Source organism: Accipiter gentilis, unplaced genomic scaffold, assembly GCF_929443795.1.
Source record: "Accipiter gentilis unplaced genomic scaffold, bAccGen1.1, whole genome shotgun sequence".
Taxonomy (NCBI): domain Eukaryota; kingdom Metazoa; phylum Chordata; class Aves; order Accipitriformes; family Accipitridae; genus Astur; species Astur gentilis.
In genome coordinates, this window is record NW_026060779.1 from 340,001 (window position 1) to 348,517 (window position 8,517).

Sequence of the window (8,517 nt, forward strand, 5' to 3'; positions counted from 1 at the left end):
CTAACCCTAAGCCCTTAACGCTAACCCTAACCCTAAACCATAACCCTAACCCGAACTGTAACCCTAACCCGGACCCTAACTCCTAACTCTAACCCTAAACCTAACCCCTAACCCTAACCGTAACCGTAACCAACTAACCCTAACCCCTAACCCTAACCCTAACCCTAATGGCCCTAACCCTAACCCTAACCCCTAACCCTAACCCTAACCCTAATGGACCCTAACCCTAACCCTAACCCTAACCCCTAACCCTAACCCTAACCCTAAACCTAACCCTAACCGTAACCCTAACCCCCTAACCCTAACCCCAACCCTAACCCTAACCCTAACCCTAAACCCTAACTGTAAACCTTTTCTGACAAGTTGCAGGATGTGTGCCGTTTCCGAAACAGGTTCTGCTGAGGACGAGAGCCATGAGATTTTCCTCCTCTGGGCAAGCCCGTATCCCAGATCCTGTTGTGCCTGTGAATAGGCTGCAGGGGGACGGTGAAGACCAGCAACATCTTTCCAGCCTGCCACGTTCCGTGTGGGACAAGGAGCCGGACGTGTGCCTTTCCGGAATCAGGCTCTGCCGAGGACGAGAGCCATGAGATGTCCCTCCTCTGGGCAAGCCCCGGTCCCAGATCCTGTTGTGCCTGTGAATAGGCTGCAGGGGGACGGTGAAGACCAGCAACAGCTTTCAGGGCTGCCACCTTCCTTGTGGGACAAGGAGCCGGACGTGTGCCTTTTCGGAAAGAGGCCCTGCCGAGGACGAGAGCCATGAGATGTTCCTCCTCTGGGCGTGCCCGGGTCCCAGATCCTGTTGTGCCTGTGAATAGGCTGCAGGGGGACGGTGAAGACCAGCAACATCTTTCCGGCATGCCACCTTCCATGTGGGACAAGGAGCCAGACGTGTGCCTTTTCGGAAACAGACCCTGCCGAGGACGAGAGCCATGAGATGTTCCTCCTCTGGGAAAGCCCGGGTCCCAGATCCTGTCGTACCTGTGAATAGGCTCCAGGGGGACGGTGAAGACCAGCAACAGCTTTCAGGGCTGCCACCTTCCTTGTGGGACAAGGAGCCGGACGTGTGCCTTTTCGGAATCGGGCTCTGCCGAGGAAGAGAGCCATGAGATGTTCCTCCTCTGGGCATGCCCTGGTCCTGAATCCTGTTGTGCCTGTGAATAGGCTGCAGGGGGACGGTGAAGACCAGCAACATCCTTCAGGGGTGCCAGATTCCGTGTGGGACAAGGAGCCGGACGTGTGCCTTTCCGGAATCAGGCTCTGTCGAGGACGAGAGACATGAGATGTTCATCCTCTGGGCAAGCCCGGGTCCTGAATCCTGTTGTGCCTGTGAATAGGCTGCAGGGGGACGGTGAAGACCAGCAACAGCTTTCAGGGCTGCCACCTTCCGTGTGGGACAAGGAGCCGGACGTGTGCCTTTCCGGAATCAGGCTCTGCCGAGGACGAGAGACATGAGATGTTCCTCCTCTGGGCAAGCCCGGGTCCCAGATCCTGTTGTACCTGTGAATAAGCTGCAGGGGGACGGTGAAGGCCAGCAACAGCTTTCAGGGCTGCCACCTTGCGTGTGGGACAAGGAGCCGGACGTGTGCCTTTCCGGAATCAGGCTCTGTCGAGGACGAGAGACATGAGATGTTCATCCTCTGGGCAAGCCCGGGTCCTGAATCCTGTTGTGCCTGTGAATAGGCTGCAGGGGGACGGTGAAGACCAGCAACAGCTTTCAGGGCTGCCACCTTCCGTGTGGGACAAGGAGCCGGACGTGTGCCTTTCCGGAATCAGGCTCTGCCGAGGACGAGAGCCAGGAGATGTTCCTCCTCTGGGCAAGCCCGGGTCCCAGATCCTGTTGTGCCTGTGAATAGGCTGCAGGGGGACGGTGAAGACCAGCAACATCCTTCAGGGGTGCCAGATTCCGTGTGGGACAAGGAGCCGGACGTGTGCCTTTTCGGAAACAGGCCCTGCCGAGGACGAGAGCCATGAGATGTTCCTCCTCTGGGCAAGCCCGGGTCCCAGATCCTGTTGTGCCTGTGAATAGGCTGCAGGGGGACGGTGAAGACCAGCAACATCTTTCCAGCCTGCCACGTTCCGTGTGGGACAAGGAGCCGGACGTGTGACTTTTCAGAAATAGGCTCTGCCGAGGACGAGAGCCATGAGATGTTCCTCCTCTGGACAAGCCCGGGTCCTGAATCCTGTTGTACCTGTGAATAGGCTGCAGGGGGTCGGTGAAGACCAGCAACAGCTTTCAGGTCTGCCACCTTCCGTGTGGGACAAGGAGCCGGACGTGTGCCTTTTCGGAAATAGGCTCTGCCGAGGACGAGAGCCATGAGATGTTCCTCCTCTGGGCAAGCCCGGGTCCCAGATCCTGTCGTACCTGTGAATAGGCTGCAGGGGGCGGTGAAGACCAGCAACAGCTTTCAGGGCTGCCACCTTCCTTGTGGGACAAGGAGCCAGACGTGTGCCTTTTCGGAATCGGGCTCTGCCGAGGAAGAGAGCCATGAGATGTTCCTCCTCTGGGCATGCCCAGGTCCTGAATCCTGTTGTGCCTGTGAATAGGCTGCAGGGGGACGGTGAAGACCAGCAACAGCTTTCAGGGCTGCCACCTTCCGTGTGGGACAAGGAGCCGGACGTGTGCCTTTCCGGAATCAGGCTCTGCCGAGGACGAGAGCCATGAGATGTTCCTCCTCTGAGAAAGCCCGGGTCCCAGATCCTGTTGTGCCTGTGAATAGGCTGAAAGGGGACGGTGAAGACCAGCAACAGCTTTCAGGGCTGCCACCTTCCGTGTGGGACAAGGAGCCGTACGTGTGCCTTTTCGGGAAGATGCTCTGCCGAGGACAAGAGCCATGAGATGTTCCTCCTCTGGGCAAGCCCGGCTCCCAGATCCTGTTGTGCCTGTGAATAGGCTGCAGGGGGACGGTGAAGACCAGCAACAGCTTTCAAGGCTGCCACCTTCCTTGTGGGACAAGGAGCCGGACGTGTGCCTTTTCGGAATCGGGCTCTGCCGAGGAAGAGAGCCATGAGATGTTCCTCCTCTGGGCATGCCCGGGTCCTGAATCCTGTTGTGCCTGTGAATAGGCTGCAGGGGGACGGTGAAGACCAGCAACAGCTTTCAGGGCTGCCACCTTCCGTGTGGGACAAGGAGCCGAACGTGTGCCTTTCCGGAATCGGGGTCTGCCGAGGACGAGAGCCATGAGATGTTCCTCCTCTGGGCATGCCCAGGTCCTGAATCCTGTTGTGCCTGTGAATAGGCTGCAGGGGGACGGTGAAGACCAGCAACAGCTTTCAGGGCTGCCACCTTCCGTGTGGGACAAGGAGCCGGACGTGTGCCTTTTCGGAAACAGGCCCTGCCGAGGACGAGAGCCATGAGATGTTCCTCCTCTGGGCAAGCCCGGGTCCCAGATCCTGTTGTGCCTGTGAATAGGCTGAAAGGGGACGGTGAAGACCAGCAACAGCTTTCAGGGCTGCCACCTTGCGTGTGGGACAAGGAGCCGGACGTGTGCCTTTCCGGAAAGATGCTCTGCCGAGGACGAGAGACATGAGATGTTCATCCTCTGGGCAAGCCCGGGTCCTGAATCCTGTTGTGCCTGTGAATAGGCTGCAGGGGGACGGTGAAGACCAGCAACAGCTTTCAGGGCTGCCACCTTCCGTGTGGGACAAGGAGCCGGACGTGTGCCTTTTCGGAAACAGGCCCTGCCGAGGACGAGAGCCATGAGATGTTCCTCCTCTGGGCAAGCCCGGGTCCCAGATCCTGTTGTACCTGTGAATAAGCTGCAGGGGGACGGTGAAGACCAGCAACAGCTTTCAGGGCTGCCACCTTGCGTGTGGGACAAGGAGCCGGACGTGTGCCTTTCCGGAATCGGGCTCTGTCGAGGACGAGAGACATGAGATGTTCCTCCTCTGGGCATGCCCGGGTCCTGAATCCTGTTGTGCCTTTGAATAGGCTGCAGGGGGACGGTGAAGACCAGCAACAGCTTTCAGGGCTGCCACCTTCCGTGTGGGACAAGGAGCCGAACGTGTGCCTTTCCGGAATCAGGCTCTGCCGAGGACGAGAGCCATGAGATGTTCCTCCTCTGGGCAAGCCCGGGTCCCAGATCCTGTTGTACCTGTGAATAAGCTGCAGGGGGACGGTGAAGACCAGCAACATCCTTCAGGGGGGCCACCTTCCGTGCGGGACAAGGAGCCGGACGTGTGCCTTCTCGGAAATAGTCTCTGCCGAGGACGAGAGCCATGAGATGTTCCTCCTCTGGGCAAGCCCGGGTCCCAGATCCTGTTGTGCCTGTGAATAGGCTGCAGAGGGACAGTGAAGACCAGCAACATCTTTCCGGCCTGCCACCTTCAGTGTGGGACAAGGAGCCGGACGTGTGCCTTTCCTAAATCGGGCTCTGCCGAGGACGAGAGCCATGAGATGTTCCTCCTCTGGGCAAGCCCGGGTCCCAGATCCTGTTGTGCCTGTGAATAAGCTGCAGGGGGGACGGTGAAGACCAGCAACAGCTTTCAGGGCTGCCACCTTGCGTGTGGGACAAGGAGCCGGACGTGTGCCTTTCCGGAAAGATGCTCTGCCGAGGACAAGAGACTAACCCTGACCCTAACCCTAACCCTAAACCCTAACCCTAACCCTAAGCCCATCCCTAACGACCCTAACCCTAACCCTAACCCTAAGCCCTTAACGCTAACCCTAACCCTAAACCATAACCCTAACCCGAACTGTAACCCTAACCCGGACCCTAACTCCTAACTCTAACCCTAAACCTAACCCCTAACCCTAACCGTAACCCTAACCAACTAACCCTAACCCCTAACCCTAACCCTAACCCTAATGGCCCTAACCCTAACCCTAACCCCTAACCCTAACCCTAACCCTAATGGACCCTAACCCTAACCCTAACCCTAACCCCTAACCCTAACCCTAACCCCTAACCCTAACCCTAACCCTAAACCTAACCCTAACCGTAACCCTAACCCCCTAACCCTAACCCCAACCCTAACCCTAACCCTAACCCTAAACCCTAACTGTAAACCTTTTCTGACAAGTTGCAGGATGTGTGCCGTTTCAGAAACAGGTTCTGCTGAGGACGAGAGCCATGAGATTTTCCTCCTCTGGGCAAGCCCGTATCCCAGATCCTGTTGTGCCTGTGAATAGGCTGCAGGGGGACGGTGAAGACCAGCAACAGCTTTCCAGCCTGCCACGTTCCGTGTGGGACAAGGAGCCGGACGTGTGCCTTTCCGGAATCAGGCTCTGCCGAGGACGAGAGCCATGAGATGTTCCTCCTCTGGGCAAGCCCCGGTCCCAGATCCTGTTGTGCCTGTGAATAGGCTGCAGGGGGACGGTGAAGACCAGCAACAGCTTTCAGGGCTGCCACCTTCCGTGTGGGACAAGGAGCCGGACGTGTGCCTTTTCGAAAAGAGGCCCTGCCGAGGACGAGAGCCATGAGATGTTCCTCCTCTGGGCGTGCCCGGGTCCCAGATCCTGTTGTGCCTGTGAATAGGCTGCAGGGGGACGGTGAAGACCAGCAACAGCTTTCAGGGCTGCCACCTTCCGTGTGGGACAAGGAGCCGGACGTGTGCCTTTTCGGAATCGGGCTCTGCCGAGGAAGAGAGCCATGAGATGTTCCTCCTCTGGGCATGCCCTGGTCCTGAATCCTGTTGTGCCTGTGAATAGGCTGCAGGGGGACGGTGAAGACCAGCAACAGCTTTCAGGGCTGCCACCTTGCGTGTGGGACAAGGAGCCGGACGTGTGCCTTTCCGGAATCAGGCTCTGTCGAGGACGAGAGACATGAGATGTTCCTCCTCTGGGCAAGCCTGGGTCCCAGATCCTGTTGTGCCTGTGAATAGGCTGAAAGGGGACGGTGAAGACCAGCAACAGCTTTCAGGGCTGCCACCTTCCGTGTGGGTCAAGGAGCCGTACGTGTGCCTTTTCGGGAAGATGCTCTGCCGAGGACAAGAGCCATGAGATGTTCCTCCTCTGGGCAAGCCCGGGTCCTGAATCCTGCTGTACCTGTGAATAGGCTGCAGGGGGACGGTGAAGACCAGCAACAGCTTTCAGGGCTGCCACCTTCCGTGTGGGACAAGGAGCCGGACGTGTGCCTTTTCGGAAACAGGCCCTGCCGAGGACGAGAGCCATGAGATGTTCTTCCTCTGGGCAAGCCCGGCTCCCAGATCCTGTTGTGCCTGTGAATAGGCTGCAGGGGGACGGTGAAGACCAGCAACAGCTTTCAAGGCTGCCACCTTCCTTGTGGGACAAGGAGCCGGACGTGTGCCTTTTCGGAATCGGGCTCTGCCGAGGAAGAGAGCCATGAGATGTTCCTCCTCTGGGCATGCCCGGGTCCTGAATCCTGTTGTGCCTGTGAATAGGCTGCAGGGGGACGGTGAAGACCAGCAACAGCTTTCAGGGCTGCCACCTTCCGTGTGGGACAAGGAGCCGAACGTGTGCCTTTCCGGAATCGGGCTCTGCCGAGGACGAGAGCCATGAGATGTTCCTCCTCTGGGCATGCCCAGGTCCTGAATCCTGTTGTGCCTGTGAATAGGCTGCAGGGGGACGGTGAAGACCAGCAACAGCTTTCAGGGCTGCCACCTTCCGTGTGGGACAAGGAGCCGGACGTGTGCCTTTTCGGAAACAGGCCCTGCCGAGGACGAGAGCCATGAGATGTTCCTCCTCTGGGCAAGCCCGGGTCCCAGATCCTGTTGTGCCTGTGAATAGGCTGAAAGGGGACGGTGAAGACCAGCAACAGCTTTCAGGGCTGCCACCTTGCGTGTGGGACAAGGAGCCGGACGTGTGCCTTTCCGGAAAGATGCTCTGCCGAGGACGAGAGACATGAGATGTTCATCCTCTGGGCAAGCCCGGGTCCTGAATCCTGTTGTGCCTGTGAATAGGCTGCAGGGGGACGGTGAAGACCAGCAACAGCTTTCAGGGCTGCCACCTTCCGTGTGGGACAAGGAGCCGGACGTGTGCCTTTTCGGAAACAGGCCCTGCCGAGGACGAGAGCCATGAGATGTTCCTCCTCTGGGCAAGCCCGGGTCCCAGATCCTGTTGTGCCTGTGAATAGGCTGAAAGGGGACGGTGAAGACCAGCAACAGCTTTCAGGGCTGCCACCTTGCGTGTGGGACAAGGAGCCGTACGTGTGCCTTTTCGGGAAGATGCTCTGCCGAGGACAAGAGCCATGAGATGTTCCTCCTCTGGGCAAGCCCGGCTCCCAGATCCTGTTGTGCCTGTGAATAGGCTGCAGGGGGACGGTGAAGACCAGCAACAGCTTTCAAGGCTGCCACCTTCCTTGTGGGACAAGGAGCCGGACGTGTGCCTTTTCGGAATCGGGCTCTGCCGAGGAAGAGAGCCATGAGATGTTCCTCCTCTGGGCATGCCCGGGTCCTGAATCCTGTTGTGCCTGTGAATAGGCTGCAGGGGGACGGTGAAGACCAGCAACAGCTTTCAGGGCTGCCACCTTCCGTGTGGGACAAGGAGCCGAACGTGTGCCTTTCCGGAATCGGGGTCTGCCGAGGACGAGAGCCATGAGATGTTCCTCCTCTGGGCATGCCCAGGTCCTGAATCCTGTTGTGCCTGTGAATAGGCTGCAGGGGGACGGTGAAGACCAGCAACAGCTTTCAGGGCTGCCACCTTCCGTGTGGGACAAGGAGCCGGACGTGTGCCTTTTCGGAAACAGGCCCTGCCGAGGACGAGAGCCATGAGATGTTCCTCCTCTGGGCAAGCCCGGGTCCCAGATCCTGTTGTGCCTGTGAATAGGCTGAAAGGGGACGGTGAAGACCAGCAACAGCTTTCAGGGCTGCCACCTTGCGTGTGGGACAAGGAGCCGGACGTGTGCCTTTCCGGAAAGATGCTCTGCCGAGGACGAGAGACATGAGATGTTCATCCTCTGGGCAAGCCCGGGTCCTGAATCCTGTTGTGCCTGTGAATAGGCTGCAGGGGGACGGTGAAGACCAGCAACAGCTTTCAGGGCTGCCACCTTCCGTGTGGGACAAGGAGCCGGACGTGTGCCTTTTCGGAAACAGGCCCTGCCGAGGACGAGAGCCATGAGATGTTCCTCCTCTGGGCAAGCCCGGGTCCCAGATCCTGTTGTACCTGTGAATAAGCTGCAGGGGGACGGTGAAGACCAGCAACAGCTTTCAGGGCTGCCACCTTGCGTGTGGGACAAGGAGCCGGACGTGTGCCTTTCCGGAATCGGGCTCTGTCGAGGACGAGAGACATGAGATGTTCCTCCTCTGGGCAAGCCCGGGTCCTGAATCCTGTTGTGCCTTTGAATAGGCTGCAGGGGGACGGTGAAGACCAGCAACAGCTTTCAGGGCTGCCACCTTCCGTGTGGGACAAGGAGCCGAACGTGTGCCTTTCCGGAATCAGGCTCTGCCGAGGACGAGAGCCATGAGATGTTCCTCCTCTGGGCAAGCCCGGGTCCCAGATCCTGTTGTACCTGTGAATAAGCTGCAGGGGGACGGTGAAGACCAGCAACATCCTTCAGGGGGGCCACCTTCCGTGCGGGACAAGGAGCCGGACGTGTGCCTTCTCGGAAATAGTCTCTG